Source organism: Protopterus annectens, chromosome 1.part0 (assembly GCF_019279795.1).
Source record: "Protopterus annectens isolate FY-2018-M chromosome 1.part0, PAN1.0, whole genome shotgun sequence".
Classification (NCBI taxonomy): domain Eukaryota; kingdom Metazoa; phylum Chordata; order Ceratodontiformes; family Protopteridae; genus Protopterus; species Protopterus annectens.
In genome coordinates, this window is record NC_056725.1 from 659,976,082 (window position 1) to 659,996,081 (window position 20,000).

General features: G+C 40.9%; 1 protein-coding gene across 3 annotated transcripts in view; it reads left to right on the plus strand.

Moving 5' to 3' along the window:
• SYTL3 (synaptotagmin like 3) overlaps positions 1–20,000 on the plus strand; it is a 1,329,495-nt gene that overhangs the window by 208,161 nt on the left and 1,101,334 nt on the right. For all 3 annotated transcript variants that reach the window (XM_044061986.1, XM_044061992.1, XM_044062018.1), the window contains exon 2: positions 7,377–7,508. The gene's annotated coding sequence lies outside the window, so the exon portion shown is untranslated. The remainder of the gene's footprint in view (positions 1–7,376; positions 7,509–20,000) is intronic.

The window sequence follows — 20,000 nt, forward strand, 5'->3', positions numbered from 1 at the left end:
ATGCCTAAAAAGCAATGCTCAAAATGGCTGAGGATTTGATTACTCTTATTAGGGGTTCTCAAACCCCCCCCCCCAGACAAAAGACCCAGAGTGGAGGAAGAATCCCCCTCCTCGGACCAGGCCTCCATTATTTCAGAACATTCTGAAGACCAGGAACATTCTTACTCCCCTTTTGAAGATTCAGTTGCAGAGGAGTCCATTCCCTCTGTCCCCCCCCCCCCCGAGGATTACTCTCTTGGGGAAACCTTGCATACCTTGAGGGAACATTTCCACTGGGAAGGCCAAGAGTACTCAGACTCCAAGAAAAGGCTTAGGGATTTCCTCTTGCTCCCTCAGCACAGGCCTCTGGCTATACCTCCTGTCTTAGACATTCTAGATGACGTGTATTCGGAGGCCTGCCTTAACCCAGATTCTTTACCTCCAGCTCCAGTCAAGCCTGACAGGTATTACCGGGTTCCTGACTCACACCAATTCCTATACAAAAGCCATGCGGCTGACCCAGAAACTATATCACAGGGTCCCAAGGGAATTAAGGCCTCCACTGCTAAAAATCCATTACCTTCAGAGAGAGATTCCAGAGCTTTAGACAGGTGGGGGAAAAAGGTTTACACCTCGGCCACCTTAACCATGAGGGCATTAAACTGTCAGTTCCATATGTTAAAGTATCAACAATTTCTGTTATCACACTTGAGAAACAAAATGTCACAACCTGAACAACCAGACTTGAAGGAGTTGCAGGATTTGATACATAGTGCAGAACAAGTGCGTAAACATACCTTGCAATGTGGTTTTGATGCTTTAGAGGCCTCATGCAGAGCTGCTGTTACAGGATCAGTCATACGTAGGCATGCCTGGCTCAAAGAGCAAACTTTACCAGATCATGTCAAAGCTAAATTACTAGATGCCCCTCTGCAAAAAGATGTATTGTTTGGTGTTAAAGCTGAGGAGGTATTAAAGAAAATGGAGGAGAAGGCAAAATCAATGCAAACAGTAAAAGATTTCCTACAGGTACAACCTCCACGTTTCAGTAGAAATTGGCCTTCACAAAATTGGTCCTTTACAGCCACGGACAGACCCCAAAGAGGTAGATACAGGCGCCCAAGGGGCAGAGGGCAATCTCAAGGATCATTTAGAGGCAGACAATGGCAAGCACCCAAACAAAGAGGTGGTGAGGATAGTTCACAGCCATTCAGAAAGCAGAACCAATGACATTCCCCTTTGCATGCCAAGCAAGGCTCAAATGGCAGCACCTTTAGGCGGAAAACTGGCATTATTTTCAAAAAATTGGCATGTTGTCACAAAAGACAAATGGATCCTGGACATTATAGACAGAGGCTACAGATTTCACTTTCACACCCTTCCAAAAATGAGAGGCATGCCAAACCTGCCACACAATCAAAGGGCAGAGGCACAGAAACAAATTTCAGATCTCATGGACATGAAAGCTATTCAAGAGGTACCTGTACAAGAACAGAGTCAAGGTTTTTATTCCAGACTATTCCTGGTACCAAGGAAGGGAAAAGATTGGAGACCTATTTTGGACCTATCCATCCTAAACACCTTTTTACTCGTGCCAAAATTCAAGATGCTCACATTACAGCAGCTTCTTCCCATGCTGGGCAAGGAGTCTTGGCTGGTAACATTGGACCTCAAGGAGGCATACCTGCATGTCCCAATCAGACAAGATTGCAGAAGATACCTCAGATTTCTTGCAGGTTCAACCCATTATCAATTCTCTGCATTGCCCTTTGGCTTATCTACTGCACCCAGAGTGTTCACGAAATGCCTGGCATCAGTAATCGCCTACTGCAGACTTCAAGGGATACAAATATACCCATATCTGGATGACTGCCTGATGCAAGCAGACAGCAAGCACATACTTATGAAACATCTGGCATTTGTAATAATGTTGTTGAATTCTCTGGAATACACAGTCAACAAAAAGAAATCAAGACTAATACCCTCTCAAACAATAATTTTCCTGGGTGCCAGCTTGGATACAAACACCCAGATGGCCTACCTCACGCCAGAGAAACAAGGGCAACTAACTCAATACTTCAGAAAACTAGCAACTTTCACCAGGCTGACTGCAAGGAAAATCCTGCAGGCTCTGGGATTCATGGCATCTTGCATTCTACTAATCCCGTGTGCAAAGCTGCATATGAGGAAATTTCAATGGTACCTAAAAAACCTATGGTCTCAACACAGCCACAGTTTGGAAACAATAATACCACTAATTCCAAGTCTTCAAAAGGAATTTCTATGGTGGGCTCAAGCATGCCAAAGAAACACTAGTCTCCCATTCTGCAAGCTTCAAGCAAATCAAATAATCACAACAGATGCCTCGGACTACGCCTGGGGGGCGCACATGACAGATCGGTGCATTCAGGGCAAATGGTCCCAAAAAGAAAAGCACCTACACATCAATCAGAAGGAAATGCTAGCAGTAATAAATGCTATTATAGCTTTCAAAGACCTACTGCATCCAGGCCAGCTATTGATAAGGACAGACAACACCACAGTAATGTGGTACATAAACAAATAGGGAGGTACCCATTCATACCCCCTATGCAGGCAAGCCATGTCTCTTTGGAACATGGCTCTAGAATTACAAATCGAGCTTCAAGCACAGTACCTGCCAGGCAAGGAAAACACACTGGCAGACAACCTAAGCAGAAATATGACAGATCCACACAAATGGAAGTTGCATCCTCAAGTTTTCACAAGGATAACTCAAGCATGGGGAAGGCCAGACATAGATCTCTTTGCCTCCCACAGAAATCACCAATTGGCAAAATTCTGCTTAAGGACCTTTCATACACAGGCCTGGAAGGTGGACGCACTCTCCTTCAGTTGGGCAACAATGACAGTTTATGCCTTTCCACCTCTCCCTCTGCTGCCCAAAGTTCTATTAAAAACCAGAGCAGACAGACCAAAGATGATTCTCATTGCTCCAGACTGGCCAAGACAGCACTGGTACCCACTCCTGAAAAGCCTGATGCATTCCCCACCATGGCTCCTGCCTCTAATGCCTCTTCTACTGACTCAGCACAACTTCAAAACTCTACACAGTCAGCTGAAAACACTCAATCTAGCCGTATGGAAGATTCCTTAAATTCACAACAGGCCCTACTGTCCAAGGAGGTGCAGGATGTCATTTTGGAGGCCAGAAGACCTTCTACAAGAAAAGCCTACTCTGCAAAATGGAAACAGTTTTGTGCCTGGAATGAGAAAAAGGGTCAGAATCCTGGAATACTGAATTTACCCCAAATATTACAGTACCTAGCTGAGATGCTAAGCAATGGACTTTCATTCTCCTCCATCAAAATCCATGCCTCAGCCATTTCTGCAAAATACAGCACTGATACCCCTTTATTCTCTCACCCCCTCTTAAGACAGTTCCTCAGAGGGGCTAAGAATATAAAACCCCCAAGGAAACAACCAGTACCTGCTTGGGACCTCAATTTCATACTAGAAAAACTGACCTTGCCTCCTTTTGAGCCAGCTGCTTCAACAGAACTGCAATACTTGTCTTGGAAAACAGCCTTCCTCCTGGCAATCACTTCAGCTCGCAGGGTTTCAGAACTACAAGCCCTCATGGCTGTGCAGCCTTTCATCATTTTCCATCAAGACAGAGTTACCTTACGAACCAATCCGTCCTTTATGCCAAAGGTAGTATCCAGGGTAGCCTTGAATCAGGCTATCCACTTACCTACCTTCTACCCTAACCCTCAAAACAAAGGGGAAAGACTACTACATTCCTTGGACATTCACAGACAGCTGCGTTATTATTTGGACAGAACAAAGCCTTTCAGAAAATCAGAACAACTCTTTGTATCCTATGCTGCAGGAGCTCAAGGGAAGCCTATTTCCAAACAGACAATCTCAAAGTGGATAGCCCACTGCATACGCTTTTGTTACTCTCTTCATGGTAAATCTGTACCTACAGGCATCAGATCTCACGCCACAAGGGCCACAGCTACCTCTGCAGCTTTCCTCAGGGGGGTTCCTACCAAAGATATTTTGGAAGCAGCCACTTGGAGTTCCGTACATACCTTCTCCAAGCACTATCACCTACCATTATACTCCAAATCTAGAGCAGGCTTTGCCACTGCAGTCTTGCAGGGCATCCTGGCTCTTCCTAGTTCCACCTAGTGCCTGCCACCCTTTTTTTTTAGCTTTGGGATTCAACCCATCTGTTATGACTGCAGCTGTATGCACGATGAACATAGTACAGTTTTGTACCTACCATAAATGTAGATGTTCGAGTGCTAATACAGCTGCAGTCCAGGTTTCCCTCCCTCCCCTCTAGGGGTATGCTTTTATGGTGTATTTGCTTGCAACTACTGTTTTTTGATTATATTGCATTGCATTATTACATAATCTTATGTATTGCCTTCCTTCTGGGGGCACCTGACATCTGGGGCATGAAAAACTGAAGAAAATGGTGTCGGCTGGATCTTTTATACCCCTGTTGCACTGACGTCAGGGAGGAAGCGACGACAGCCGACACCGGACCTAGACTTTGGAATTCGGCCATCCGAGGACCTGCCTGACGGCAAGAAAACCCATCTGTTATGACTGCAGCTGTATTAGCACTCTAGCATCTACATTTATGGTAGGTACAAAACTGTACTTTTTCCCTTTTTGTTGATTATATATATTTATATTTACTTTGACATGGCTAACCTTAGATCTAGAAAAGGAGAGCAGTGTGGTACCTCATGAGGAGAGGCGGTACTAAGTAGTTTGGTAAAGTCTGGATTGCTGAATGATCGTAATGCCTCAGCCTTATCCCTAGGGCTTACAGAGAATAGACTCAGTCATAGAGATCTGGCATTATTTCAAGTACATAACATTAATTTTTTCCATAATGCCATCTGTGATGACCCAACACTGGTCCAATAATGGAGTCTCAGTCCTTACCACTAGCACCAGTGGGGGATGTACATTGGGAGGATGACAAGTTACACACACAGTATTTCCAGATACAGCTCTCTGCATCAAGTGCAGTTTCTCTTAAGAGCATACAGAGACTACAGTAAGTCTGGCATTGGTTTATCCCTCTTTCTGCAGATCCCCAGTAAGACTCCCCACTGGCACAGCTATAGAGTTGACATCTCAGCTGAGTGGCCAAGCCAAGACCTTCAATGCCCTGTCTCTCCAACCAGTGCTTCGTGTCCCTGCCCAAGTAGGTGACACACACGCACTTTGAGGTTTGATTTACACACACACACACACACACACACACACACACACACACACACACACACACACACACACACATATATATCTGGGAAAAGACTGGCACAGGTTTACTAGTTATGCCCTTTTCTGCCCAGACTATAAGGAAGTTATCACTGCCACCAGCCACATCCTTATCAGCTACTTTAAGGCCATTAACAAAGGGTGTCCAATCTTACTGTGTAATGTTACTGTTAATACAAATGGTAGTTTGACCAAGAGCAAGACTATTAGGAGTGGCTCACAGTGTCACCAAATAAATATGCAAGTACTCTCAGAACTTAAATATGTCTCACAAATATCAGTCACAATGAAAAGTTATAATAATTATAAATAATAAAAGAACAAAAAAATACTGGGTCTGTATCATGTAGTTGAAGTATGACAACTTTGAACATTATATGGTCAAGACCATATGTTCAAAGTTGTCATAGTTCGAATTAAAAAAAAAATAAAAAAACAGGAACAACTTCCTGGCAAGTTATAAGCTGGGGGGCAAGCCAAGAAAATTCCCTTTACCGCATTGTAGTGCAGTCTCAGAGTTGGTATATTTAAAGAGCAGGGGATCTGGGGGGTACAGGGGTGCTTGCCCCCCTTCTTACAACCCTTTATTTTCTCTTTTTTTTTTTTTTTTGCTTGTTCGAAATTCTCTAAGTTCGAACATATAGGTTCGAACATATGGTGTTCAGACTTGCAGAATTTCAACTACGTGATGTAGACCCGAAAATACTCAGTATATAATCATAGTTACATCAGAGTTCAAAATCACAGGAATATTTAAAGCAAAATTGCAGGACAGTCTCAAATAAATAAAGAAAACATCTAAACTGTACCTCATTGTATTTCTGACTGAATCCAAGAGCATTATTATACCCTAGTTAACTTGTTTACAGAGCAACAAGGCAGATGTGGTGAGTGGATGTTCTTGTCAGCTCAAAGACAAAATACAAAATGCTAAGTCTCTCTCACTCTCACAGAGTTCCCAAATTAATATCCCAAATATTACTGCTGGGACACTTGCAGAATGAGATTTCTTGTCATCTGATTTCAGTTCCCAGGCTCAAAAACAACAGCATTTAACATCTAACTGTGAAAATACATAAACATTTTTCCCTTAGATCTAAGGCAGATCCTGAAAGTCATAAAAAAATAAACACTTCCAAGACAATGCAAAAAACTTCTAGCTCCAGACATTGTGTCTGTTACTGCACTGAAACTGAGAGATAACATCTTTTTATTACATGGTCATAAAGTAATTAAAATTTTCAGCTATTCTTCTAAAGTTAACTTCTTGTGTTTCAGTTTCCATTGTTAAAATATATACATTTAAACAGTTACAATAGTGTATATACATTTCTGTTCTAATCCAGCATGGACACTGTGGATACATCTTTAAGCTCAATACTATAAAAATCATGTTCAACACACACTTCTGTATGGGTCTATATCAGAAGATCGAAGTTTCAAAACTTTGAATCTGATATGGCCGACACCATATGATCGAAGTCTTGAAACTTTGAATCTTTTAACAGAGATCTCTGCACAGCGCGGAAATGGAAGATTTCCCCTTTCTGCACTGTAGTGCGATCTCGGAGTTGGTATATTTAGGTAGCGGGGGGGTATGGGGGGCACAGCCCCCCACGTGAGGTGTGTAGGGAGGCTTGCCTACCTGCTTAGAGCTTTTAAATGGTTTGTTTTTGTAGGTTGTTGTGTTTTCTTACATTTTCAGTGTTTCAAGATTTCGATTATATGGTGATATTCACAAATGGCATATAATTATTTACAAAATTTCAGATAGCTGGGCTGACAGTATCTCCTTTCATGACACCATCTATCTAATTCTATTTAAAACACTACAAAACAATGGCTTTGCAGAAACTCCAGTAGCATGCTTAAAGGGATGCTTGAATTGTAGGTCCTTCATAGCAAATGTAGATATACTTTTTTACTGCAGATGCAATAATTTCTGTTCTCAAAATTTTTGTCTTTGGATATTTTCTTTTAACAGTCTTTATCAAATTTCTGCTTGTCTATAGTCACTATTATATACTGAAATCCTGCTATATAATGCAGATCAGCTAATGCTGCATATGTTCATTCCAGTCTGTAATTTTACCTTTCAAATCTTACAGAATGTCAACTTGGACAACATTCCTTTATGACTGGGAGAAAGTGCACATACTTTGAGAAGCATAAGAAGGTTGAGGACAACATCTATGAGCTGATTGTGCAGGTCCTAAGTGGCTCACCCCTTTGAGAAAAAGGTAGGTAACAGCAATCACCACGTTGGCCATTTAGATCTTGCTCTCCCCTTTATTGACTATTATTTATTTCTTTAGTGATTGACATTTGATTACCGGGAAAGTCCGACTAGGTATAAGCAAGCCCACTTTCAGTAGAGGCCTGGGGAGAAAGGCTCCAAATACGTACAAAACATTTTAAGAACAATAATTTTACAATCTTCAAAAATAAAACAAAAACATATGCAGTATAAATAATTATAACAAAGTAGACATAATATAAAAACATTGGTTAAAAATCAGTACAAGGCATATGACAAGCATTTAATAATTAGAGAAATTTTAGATAGCTTGAAGAGAAATTACATGTAAGTTAGTCTTATACAAATAGGAATTTTAATACGAAGTGAGAGAAAAACAGGTTTATTATATATTTAGAGAGAAAGTCAGAGAAGAGAATTTGATAGCAATAAGGAAGTAAGTGGAGAAGGGAGAGTAAGGGGGTATAAGGAATGAAAAGCTGCTTGTTCACATTTAGGGATATAGTTTATCCTGGATTTGAGCAAGAACAGAGCCAGATTTTACCTAGGAAGTGGTTTTGAAATATGCGAGGGAGGGGTACAGGCCTGATGGATACAAGAAAGGAGTTCCAGGGCTTAGCAGCCTTGTACGAATACAGACAATGCCCTGCAGATTTGATAGGTTTGTAGACAGGAGGTTTGGTCACTGCATTGCAGTGACTGACTGGGAACACAGTTGTTTAGAATGCTTTTTAGTACTAGACAGGCAGATGGATGCTGGATAATTTGATAGGTGGCAAGTTGTGTATATGTTAGATGATGTGGCAGTTCTAATTAGTTTAGGCTTTTCAGTCCTATACAGTGGTGGGTTCTGAAAGGAGTATGTGCTGCAGATTTAGCAACTTTGTTATAGCCTTGTTCAAGTTTTAATTTTTGTGAAGCTTGGAGGTTAATAAGAATGGGTGCACCATAAAGAATAGCAGGGAGGAGATAAGTAGTCACAAGTGTAGTTTTAGTTGTGTCAGTGAGAGTTTTTGGCACTGTAAAGCATCCCTAGTTTTTAATGAGTTTTTATTATGCAGTTTTGTATATGTGGGTCGAATGTAAGATTATCATCCACTATGACCTCTAAGAGTATGCTATGAGAGGTGACTTCAATGTTGTATTATCAAGAGAGAGGACTTTAAATTTTGTTTGTTTATGAGAGAGGGATTTTGGGGGAAAAGCAGCAGTTTGGTCTTTTGGGGTTGAGCATGAGTTGTGAGTTATGAAGCCATGTTAACAGTGGCTGTTAAGCTTCCTGAGTAATTTTTTGGAGGTGTACCATTATGTCAGATGTGCAAATCAGTGGAATCATCTGCACATTGTATTAGGGTGACCTGTTGTGTGGAAGTGTAGAGGGTGTTGGTGAAAATGTTAGAGGAGGGGACCAAGGACAGAGGCTTGTGGTACACTGATGGTGACTGAGAGGTAAGGAGAGACCTTGAAGTTTGTTTTACTGACTGATACCTATTGGACAGGTAGCGTTTGAACCACAAACGGGTGGGCTGAGAGAGACCTATTGAGGACATTTGAAGTTGAAGTTTGCTGTGACAAACTGTGCTGAAGGCTTTAGACAAGTCTAGAAATGAGGAGGAGACAAGTTTGACATTATCTCTAGCTTTGTTGACAGTATCTGTATAGGTTAGAAGGGTATGGCTAGTACTATGGTAGGGACGGAAGCCATGTTGTGCAGATAACAGGAGTTCCTCCTGCAGGCAATAGTTTAGCAATTGTTTTTGAATATGTTTTCAAGTATTTATTAGGAGAGATAAGATTGCTAAAGGTCTAAAGTTATTAATGTCTGTTTAATTTCCTCATTTGTGCAGAGGGATAATGTGCGACTTCTTCCAGAGAGAGGGAATGTGGGATTCCTGAACTGACCTGCTTATAAGGATTGAGATAGGGTAGGCAATGCTTCTGGCTGTTATTTATATATACTCTCTTGAAAGGTCATCAGTTGAAGAAGAGCACAGTTTGTCTGTTTGAGTAGTTTTATATAGGGTATAGGCACAGTTTTGAAGGTAAAAGTGGATGTGGTGATATGTGGCTGTTGGGCAGGGATGGGATTAGATGCAGATGAATCCTTAGTTAGAAATGCTATACTATCTATAAAATAAGAATTGAAATTCAGTTTTGAGTGGTGAGCTATCATGGGATGGGTTTGGGTTGAATTTTTGGCTTGGATATAAGATTTCTTTAATGGATGTCCAACATTTTTTAGGGTTGTGTTTAGTATTATTCTGAAATTTGTTATAGTATAGTTTTTGTCTGTTTGCTTTTTAGTATGATTGCAAACCATTCTGAAGTTTTCAAGATATCGAGGAGTTTTATATTTTTGTCATTCTTTCCATGCTTTTCCTCTATCATGCATTAGCATTTTATTCTTTTTGGATATCCAATTTGCAGTATTTGTTTTCATTAACTTCCTTCTAGGAGTTCTAAGGCTATTTAGAATATTTACAAAAGTTGTATTGGATTCAATTGCAGCATCATCTAAGGGGAAGATTTTTAGGAAGTTTCAGTTAATACATAATAGTGTACATGAACTTTTCTGGGTTAAACTTTGAAAGGTTACATGTTTTATAAATATGCAGTTTTACTAAGTGTGTGAGATGTCTAGTCGTAGAGGTAGGAAGATGATCACTGAGGGAGTCTAACATTGTACCTGTGGTAGAGTATTTGCTAGGGTCTGACACTAGGATCCAGTCTAATAGAGAATGTGATGTCTTAATATAATGTGTGGGGATATTAATTAGTTGTGTGAAACCAGATAAGTTCATTCTAGATTCAGGGGAGGTAGAGTTTATGTCCAACCAATTGACATTCAGGGTCTATATTACAAGACCGAAGACACATTCTTTTGAATGCGTCTTGGTCGAACTTAAAAGGCTGAAAATGCAAAATATCGAATTGGCTGTTAAGTAAATTCTTTCCCTGGGAAAGAATTTGCTTGGTCGCTTTAGTACTTTGTCATTTTCGGCACTGTAGTGAGGTCTCAAAGTTGATATGTTTAAGTGTGGGTGGGGGAGCCCCCCACTTAATGAAATGTTTGAAATTTTTGTTTTATTTTTTATTTTTTTTTGTTGGAAGAACAATTTTTTTCCCTTGGAAAAAAAATCACTGTTCTGACACGTCAACATTGTAAGCTTTCGCTTACATAGGGTCGATTAATCATCATTCACTTTTTTAAGCGTTTGGTGATTTAATATAGACCCGGCATTCACACCACCTCGTAAATTTTTTTCTTGTGGAAATATTATGGATATCCAATGTAGGATATCTTCCAGCATAGCTGTATTGTTGCCAGGAGGCATATGAAGGACAATAATAAATATTTGTTTATACTTGTTTGTTTTTTTAAAGAAAGCAATAAGAAACTCTGCTGAACTGAATTTTTGTGTTGGTTTGGTATAAGGGGAAATGTGGTAGGTATTGGGAAATATTAAAACAGTACCACCACCTTTCCTTGATATGCTATCGTTACGGATGATATTATAGCCAGGAGATATAACCTCAGAGTCAGTTATGCTGGGTTTAAGCCAAGTTTTAGTTAGAGAGAACATCAGGCTTATATTGTATAATCCAGGCATGTAGTTCTGCAATTATATTTCTAACATTTACTGCAGCAAAAATTATTTCACCAGGGTTGAGGACTGACTGCTGTTTGGTTAAGGAAGTAAGTGGGGGAGAGAATTATCTTTGTGTTTCTTGCGATAGGCGTGGCCAGGATTAGGGTGTATATCTCCTCCCTAGACGGATTTTAGTATATTGTGGAATTAATGCATACTTGTTTTTGGAGAGGATTATTGCACTTAATGTTGGTTTAGTTTGAGTTGAAGTGCAATTAATCAGCCTGTGGAGACTGGGTGAAGGTAGATGAAGGCTGCCAGCCTAGCCAGATAGAATTATGTATAAAATCCTATCATTTGTAAATATAAATGTAGAAATGCAGGCTTGTTTTCTTAAATGAAAGAATATGCAATGAAATGTTGAACTTAAAAGAATGTAGCAACATTGCCCTCTGCTGCAAAGAAAGCTAAGTCAAGCATTTCTTGTCTGTCCTTTGAAGTTCAATTATTTCGTGACTGTCTTTGATGTTTACAATTCGGCTCCAGCCGGGCTAGATGAAGGCTTCCCGACTTTTTTAAGACTAAAGTTAATGACCAGAATTTGCATGCATAAATGTCCTTTATTGCTGTGGTTTCTGCCTAGGTGTAAAAGAATGTAAATGCAATTTCTGTTGGCCTGGGATCACCAAGTAAGTGAAAGAATGATGTAATGTTTATCAGAACTGCAGTTTCACTTTAAACAGAGAGAACCGGAGGTTAGAAAGCATTTTTGACTTGACTATCCAACTCACAGCACTGTCCTGCTCATATGTAAGTTATCTTAGACTTGTGTTTTTCTTTTAGAAATAGCTAGAAACTAGAAAGATTAGAATGTGTTTTTCTGTGATGTCAGAACTGTACTACTGAATTATTTTAAGTATTTCTGTGTGATCTCTGAGCTCTTGACTAGCACTGTGTAGTAGAAAGTATTGTCTTGTGGTTTTAATTATGTATTATTAAATATTTTAAAAACTTTTAACTGTGGCTTGTTTGTGTAGAGATAAGTTAAGCTCTAAGAGTACATTGCATGCATATAAGGATCCTGTACCAAGTCACTCTAATAAGCCTTGACAGTTTAGTTATACTACCAATTAAATAATATTGCACAGTAATAATTGGACACCCTTTTAAGGGCCTTTGAGTAGCTGATAAATATTAGCTGGATGGTGGCCAGTGGTACTACCATATAGTCTGGTTAAAAGGGGCACAGCTGGCGAACCTGTGCCAGCCTTCCCCAGAAGTGTCTGTGTGGTTGTATAAACTCTTATCTCAAAGTGTGTGTGTCAGCTACTTGGGCAGAGATACGAAGCACTGGTTGGACAGAGAGGGTGTTGGAGATTTTATCTTGCCCAGCTAGCTGAGATCTGGTCCCTATAGCTGTGCCAGTGGGGCGTCTTATTGGGGACCTGGACTGCAAGGTAGTTGGGAGAGATTTGGGGAGATGTGATATATTACAGGCTCCGATCTAACTTGAACCACTCACTGCAGTTTATTGTAAAGCACTTTTCGTCAACACTAATGGAAAACTTCTTCCATTAGTGTTGACGAAAAGTGCTTTACAATAAACTTCACTGAGTGGTTCAAGTTGGATCGGATCCTGTGTTTTGTTTCATTTTCTCAAGTTTCTTTGTAGTTTTTCTGGGTTTACGAGATATGATATGTTGTTAAGATGTGGTTGGATGAAAGATGGCAAAGTGGGAGGAGAAGAATAGAGGATAAGCTGCAGAGTAGCATAATTGAGTACAGGAATCCATATTTTATAGATGTCAGGTAGTGGGGAAGTAGAAATGAAGAAGGAAACAAGACACTGCAAGACAGTAGGAGGTTTTGTGATGGTGGATTTGGAAATCGGGAAGAGGATAGGTAAGGAGAGAAGTATTTTCTGTAAAAGAAGAGAGGTAGGTTGTCCAGGTATCTTCTCTGGAATGTAAGGAATAGAGGGGGTATTAAAAGTTAGAGTATAAAAGTGTAGTCAAAGTGAGAAGAAATTAAGGTTTATTTGGGAAAAGATGATGATACAGTGTGGAATATGTAGGTACTATTAGGGTGGGTTGTGATTATAAATGGATATAGTGCATAGCAGTATGAGAGGGAGAAAGATAGTTGGGAATGGGGCTAAAAATTAAATATAGATAGGGAAGTTGGAAACGAAACTGAAGTATATGTGTAGAAGTAGTATGGTCATTTAGGGAGGGTTTTGGAATAACAGTCACAATTGAAATATGTATGTAGGAAGTATAATATTAGTGTAACAATGGTGGGTGAGAATTGGGGGGGTAGGGTAAAGAATTGTAGTGGTTCATAGGTTAATAGGCTGATACTAGGCTATCTGCCCTAGGGCATTTACAAGCCTAGCCAGAGTGTGTTTGGCTTTCGCCACCCTTCTTAGATTAGTTGACTGTGCCTCTGTATAGTAGGTCATAGAAGATAGCCCATTTAAGGTTGGTTTACCATGCCTCTGTCTAGCAGTGACACAGAAGAGATCCCAGGGGTACATTTATGATCTCCCATCCAAATGTCAAGATTCTTCTTGAAGAGGGTCATTGAGGGGCTCTGTCTGACATGGATTGGGATTTTGTTCCAGAGTGAGGGGAGCCTCTGGGATATGAATCTGTCCCTCCAGCATGTTCTATTTATTTCTGTGCTGAGGTTTAAGTCACTGGAGCATGTAGTTCTGATGGATTTGGATTTCTTGAGGTGGAGCATGTCCATTAATTCTGGGTTGGACATGGCTTTATACGTCAGGCACAGATTGCCTCTGAGTAGGCGGTAAGCAACTGAGTAGAGCTCGAGTTTCTTTAGCCTAACTGCATAGGGCATCTGTTTGAGTCCCTTGATCCTCTTGGTGAGGTACTTTTGGGGTCTTTCTAGTTGTAGCAGGTGTCGGGTAAGGTACATCCCAAATGGGGCATTGTATTCAATTATGGGCCTGATGAGTGATGAGTAGAGGGGCACAATGACCTCTCTTGATCTAGATGTGACCCCCTTCATGATAAGGTGGGCTATATAGAATGTCTTTCTAACCACTTTGGTAATGTGATTGTCAAAGGAGAGATTGCAATCTACTTGGGTCCCCAAATCCCTAATTACTTATTCCGTACTTAATGGATTACCACCTATGTGGTAATTTGTGGGCACTTTGTTTTTCCCAAAGGGGATGACTATGCACTTTTTGGCATTTAGCTTTAGGCCATGGCTCTGGCACCAGTTATCCGTCTCTGTGAGACCTTTTTGGAGGATGCTTGTGTCAGCCGGTGAGTCGATTATGGCCCCCAGTTTGCAGTCATCTGCAAACTTTGTCAGCCATAGTCCTCCTGTGTTAGCCTGTACCTCAGAGAAATATATACTGAACAAGAGAGGTCCCAGGACTGAGCCTTGTGGGACACCACTTGTAACTGGTTTAGAGTCTAACATGGCACCTGCAATTCTGACCATGTGGTTTCTATCTCTAAGCCAGTTTGCAACCCATCTTGTGACATAGGGGTTGATATTTAAGCTGGTGAGCTTATTTATGATGCCCGAGTGGGGTATTGTGTCGAAGGCTTTTGCAAGGTCAAGGTAGACTGTGTGGACTACCTTCCTTTCACCTATGGCCTTGGTGACTGTTTCAAAGAAATTGACCAGGTTCAAGAGGCAAGATCTGCCCTTAAAGCCGAATTGGGGTAGGATCCAGTGTTTGGAGGTTCCCAATGTCTTTGTTTATGAGTTCCATTATGATACGCTCCATAGCTTTGCAGACCAGGCTAGTTAGGCTTATAGGGAGATAGTTTCCGGGGTCCATTGTGGCACCACCTTTATGGAGTGGGACCACTGTTGCTGTATGCCATTCTTTGGGTACATTTCCTGTTGTAAGGCTGAGACTGAACAGTGATTTTAAGTGAGGGTTCAGTTCTTCTTGGAGCTCATGTAAAACGCAGCCCGATACACCGTCTGGTCCCATTGATGCTGTGTTTTTTGCTTTGGAGAGGGCAGCTCTCTCCTGTGCATCTGTGATGTCAGGGAGGCTACACTCTGTTGGGATAGTCATTTACTCATTTGGGGGGGAGGGGGGGGAGAAGTTTACACTGAACCTGTCTGCCAGGATGTTGGCAATGTCTGTGGGTTCAGTGTATTTTTTGTCATTTTGCACTAACTCGGAGCATGTCTGGGAATTTACACTCAGGTTTCTAACATAACTAAAGAAAGCCTTGTGATTATCTTTAGCGTCTTTTGCAATTTTTCTTTCGAAGCTAGCCTTAGATGATTTTATGAGGGATCGTAGTTTCTTGCTAGTACTGATCAGAGTTGTCTTCCCTTTCAGGGATTTTGCTCTATCATGTAGTAGCTTCCTCCTTCTGTTGTATAGCTTATTTATGGCTGGGGTCCACCAGACAGGTCTCCTGCCTTTGGAGAAGTGTGTCTTTGGGATAGCACGATCCATGCATTCCTGTAGGTATCCATAGAATGTAAGGATTCTGAGGTTTGGGCCGTATTTTCCACTGGCCCTGGGGCTTTGAAGGATTCCACCTCGGTTTTGAGAAGTGGGAAGCTTGTTGTTGAGAAGTTTTTGACCGTGGTTTCCTTTGCTGGGGGTGGGGACAGGATATGGATGTCCATAGTGATTAATTTATGGTCAGATCTTACCAATGAGGGGTATACCTCTGGTATGGAACATAGAGTCCCCATGTTGGTGATGATCAGGTCCAGTATGTTTTCCCCTCTTGTGGGAGTGGTGACCAGTTGTTCCATATCATTTGAGTTTATAAATTCTAGGAACCGTTGGGCTAGGGTGTTGGGGCTTGAGTAGTGCTCCCAGTCTATGTTTGGGTAGTTAGTCACCCAATATAATGGTGTTTGGTGAGACCATCATATTCTCCGGTGTCTTCAGGAAAGCCGAGTGGGGTTCCTGAGTTTGGGAAGGTGGTCTGTAGCAGGCTACAAACTGGAAGGCAGTTTTGCCCACTGTTAGTTGCACATGGATGGTCTCAGATGCTTCGTGCAGTGCCACTAGCCTGGAGGTATGGGTATCTTTGATGAATATGAATACTCCCCCTCCTCTTGTGGTTCGGTCCGAGTTTTGGGGCCTAAAAGTATGGTATGAGGTATAGCCTGGTAGTGCTGGGGTGCTCTTGGGAGCCTTGAACCAGGTTTCTGTTACTGCACAGATATCGATATTCTCCATACTGAGGAGAGCCTAGAGTGCATGCATCTTGAGGTTTAGACTTCTGGCGTTGAGCAGCATTACCCTTAGTTTCTTTTTCCTTGTGTTGTCTAAGGAGGTGGGTTTGTCTTTTGAGCCTTGCCTAAAAAAGGCACTATGGGGGTGGCAAGAGCCTTGGCCAGTATTCAAAAACCCAGGGGTGACAGGTGCAAGCCGTCCCTAGTGAAGCAACGTGGCTTGTCAAGCATGTCATCCCAGGCTGACAGACACTGGATCCCCTTTGAGTGACACCAATACTTTAGCCAGTTGTTGAAATTGATCATTTTGTCTTTATACTGTGGTATCATTCTTGGTGAGGGTAAGATGCTACTCAAGGTCAGGGTCATACCGGCCTGGGCCACATGATCAGAGAGCTCCTCTATGTCTCTTTTCATGTAATCCAGGGAGGTACGTCTCGGGTCATTCACACCAGCATGGACAATGACGGAGTCATATTTGTACTTGCTTTGGAGTGACTTGAGTACTTGTGTTATGTGGCGGATCCTGGCACCCAACAGGCAGCTTACAGTGACCTTCTCCTTGTTCAGCCTGGTGAGAGGGATGTCGGTGTGTCTGACAATAGAGTCACCTATTACAAGTGTATTAGGTGTGTTGTTTAGCCTTAAGGGCTGTGACTGTGTGGCACATTGACTTTGTGAACTATGTGATACGTGGGTATTGTTGTGGGGTAGCAGTTGCTTGGACGTCTGCTTTGGAGGTCTCTGTTGCTTGGGCAGATTTTTATTTAGAGCCTCTGAGTATGTTTTTGTGTGTTTATGTGTTTGGTTTGCTGTTGCGATAGGTCTATGTGAGATTGGATTTGTGGTGTGTGTGATTACCTTCTCCTCCAGACTGACCATGCCAGTACTATGTTGAGAAGAGCTCAGCCTCCAGTTTGGCTATATAGTTGCATCTCTCACATGTATTTGAGTTTGTTGGGAAGAGGAGAGGGTGGTCTGTGTACATAAGGCAGTTGTAACATTGCCTCAAGATTCCCATATTCACCAGCTGGACTGGAGAGTAAACCTGAAACTGACTTTTGGACATGCCAGAATAGTATAAGGAATTACTTTTTGACTTGATCAAAAAGGACCAATAGGGAGCCAAGTACTTAAAGGGAGTATAAGAGGGTGTAGTGCTTTAGTTTATTAGTGCTTACTTATAAGACACTTATCCTAGCTACTGCTGGGTTTTAGAAGGAAAATAGAGAGCTTACTTGGAGATTTGGAACAGTTCTAAGGGAAAAAGTGAAGAGCAGACTTTGTGGAGCCGGGAATAGTTTAAACCTGATTTAAGTGGCGCTGCGCTATGCGCAAAAACACGCAAAAGAGGGTTCATTCCCACCAGTACAACTCTTTTGACTGTGTACCTTTAACTCCTAGTGGGTGTGGCCTGAGCCATTTAAAAATTAAGTTATTACCTTAGAATTCTAACAAATACTCATTGGCAGAGGTCAGATATCAATACAGTTGTGTTTGCCATCATGTATGCTTCAAGATAATATATTCTGATACCTTGTATGTAGCATGATTTTGGAATTATTAATGCAAGTATGAACAAGTAATATTTGACGCCTAGAGGAGCAGTAGGAGGTAACTGCAGATGCATCTGGAGGCGTCACTCGGATGTAATGAGGGGATCAAGGAGTTTGGAATTGACCCAAAATAGCCAATAAAACTGCAGTTTCTAGGCAGTAACCACTCCCACAGGGGCAGGCAGGCTGTTCAGTGTTTACCACTGCCACTGATGAACACAAGAGACTTCCCTTTAGCCCAAGCAAGCAATGGCTTCCAAGAAACTTACAAACAGTTCAGAACAGCAAATCTGTGACTGAACTTTTTTTTAAATTTCAGAAAGTGGGTCTTCCCAACCTCAGGTCAATTTATAACAGATCAATCAGTTTATAGCCAGAACAAAGCAATTAACAAAGAGATGCAAGTAAAACAGGTTGTCTGACATTTCCTAAGACTAAATAACTGTCATATGCAGTGTGGTGTACTGGTGAAGCAAAAGGTGACAGTGGCCAACTTAGTAAGTGGTCCTTAGAGAGCACAGACTATTTCACAAAGACTTTCAATCACAGAGCAGGCATGTATTTAACTGATTAAAGTTAATATGCAGCAAGGTTCTTCATGACAAATATGCTTACAGTAGACACTGACAAAATTCTCAGTAAACTTGTAGGTGTAGGGCCTTACTGCAGAGCTCCTACAAAAGTGAGGTCAGAGTCAGATGCAGTGACTGCAGGCTATTTAACACTGACAAAATTCTCAGTAAACGTGTAGGTGTAAGGCCTTATGGCAGGGCTCCTGCAATATCTGGGTCAGATATAGTGTCTGCAGGCTCTTCTCCTTGAAGATAGTGACTCTTTTATGAGTTAACACAGAAAAATCCTCAGGACAGCTCATACCCCCTGACGTCCTAAGGAAATTCACATCTCTCCATGCTAACTGTTCTATGCCTCTCTCTCTCTCTTTCTTAGATCTAGATCATGAAACTATATCAAATCCCTGCAATTCTACTTTAAAGTAATCAAAAACAAAAAAATAAAAGAGGTAATTGAGAATATCCCCATAGGTGCCCCCACACAAACAAACATCATCAATCCCTGCTTCATTCAGTTAACGGAATATCATATTCTACTCAGTGTAAAGCACCTGTACAACTCGTCTCTCACCATAAACACAATGCCCTCAGTTTGGAAAATGTATAGATTCAGACCAGTCCCCAAAACAAAACCTCCTTACTCCTATGCCTATGACGTTAACCCTATCCCTGTCTTGCCAACCTTAGGAAAAAAAAAACTTAGAACAATAATTTACAACCAGGTAGTTAACCACATAAAAACGTAAATAATTCTTACTTACCAAGAGTATGAGTTTTTGTCTACAGGAAGTACCATGACTACTGTATGTACTCTTGACAGATGACATCCTCATCTGTAGAGATAGTTATTAACTGTCACAGTCTGTGTGACCTAGCAAAAGCCATTTACACCAATGGTCAAACCTCCCTACTACACTCTCTAACTACTGCCAGCATCAGCCCTGATGAAGCCCTATGTTTTAAAGATTTTTTTCTCTCTTACATGTTTCCAGTAGTAACAATATTCATGGTTCAAACAGCCTACCATGGAAGTAAAACAAATAAATAAATGGTAATAAATGTAATACTGTCAAAAAATACAGTGTGGTGCAAAAGCAATGTCAGTTGAAATAAAGGTTTTCACATTCTGATGATTATCACTGCTTTGGTTGAAATACTAAGTTCTGTATTTATTTTTGTTCATAGTTATTTTCTTTTCTGGTTACCAGGTTGTCTGACTGCATCAAAGCCATTTTCAGTGGATTACCATCATAAAATAAAATATATTTGAATATATGAACATTGTTATGTAATTAGAAAATGTGACCCAAGCAATACTTTATACTGGCATTCTACACAATGTATGAATTTTAACAAAGTTTTGTTTTATATTGTTGAAAATGTGTTTTATTTGGATAGAAGAGGTCCTTGGGAAGTGGAATGTGAATCTCATGAACTATATTGGCAAATTAAGTTAAATGTTACCCAGTTCCCATGTCTTAATGACAAAACATTTGAGTAGTGTTTTGAAGCTTAGGGCCAGTAAGATTTAAATATAATATATGTAGAGTTTAATATTATA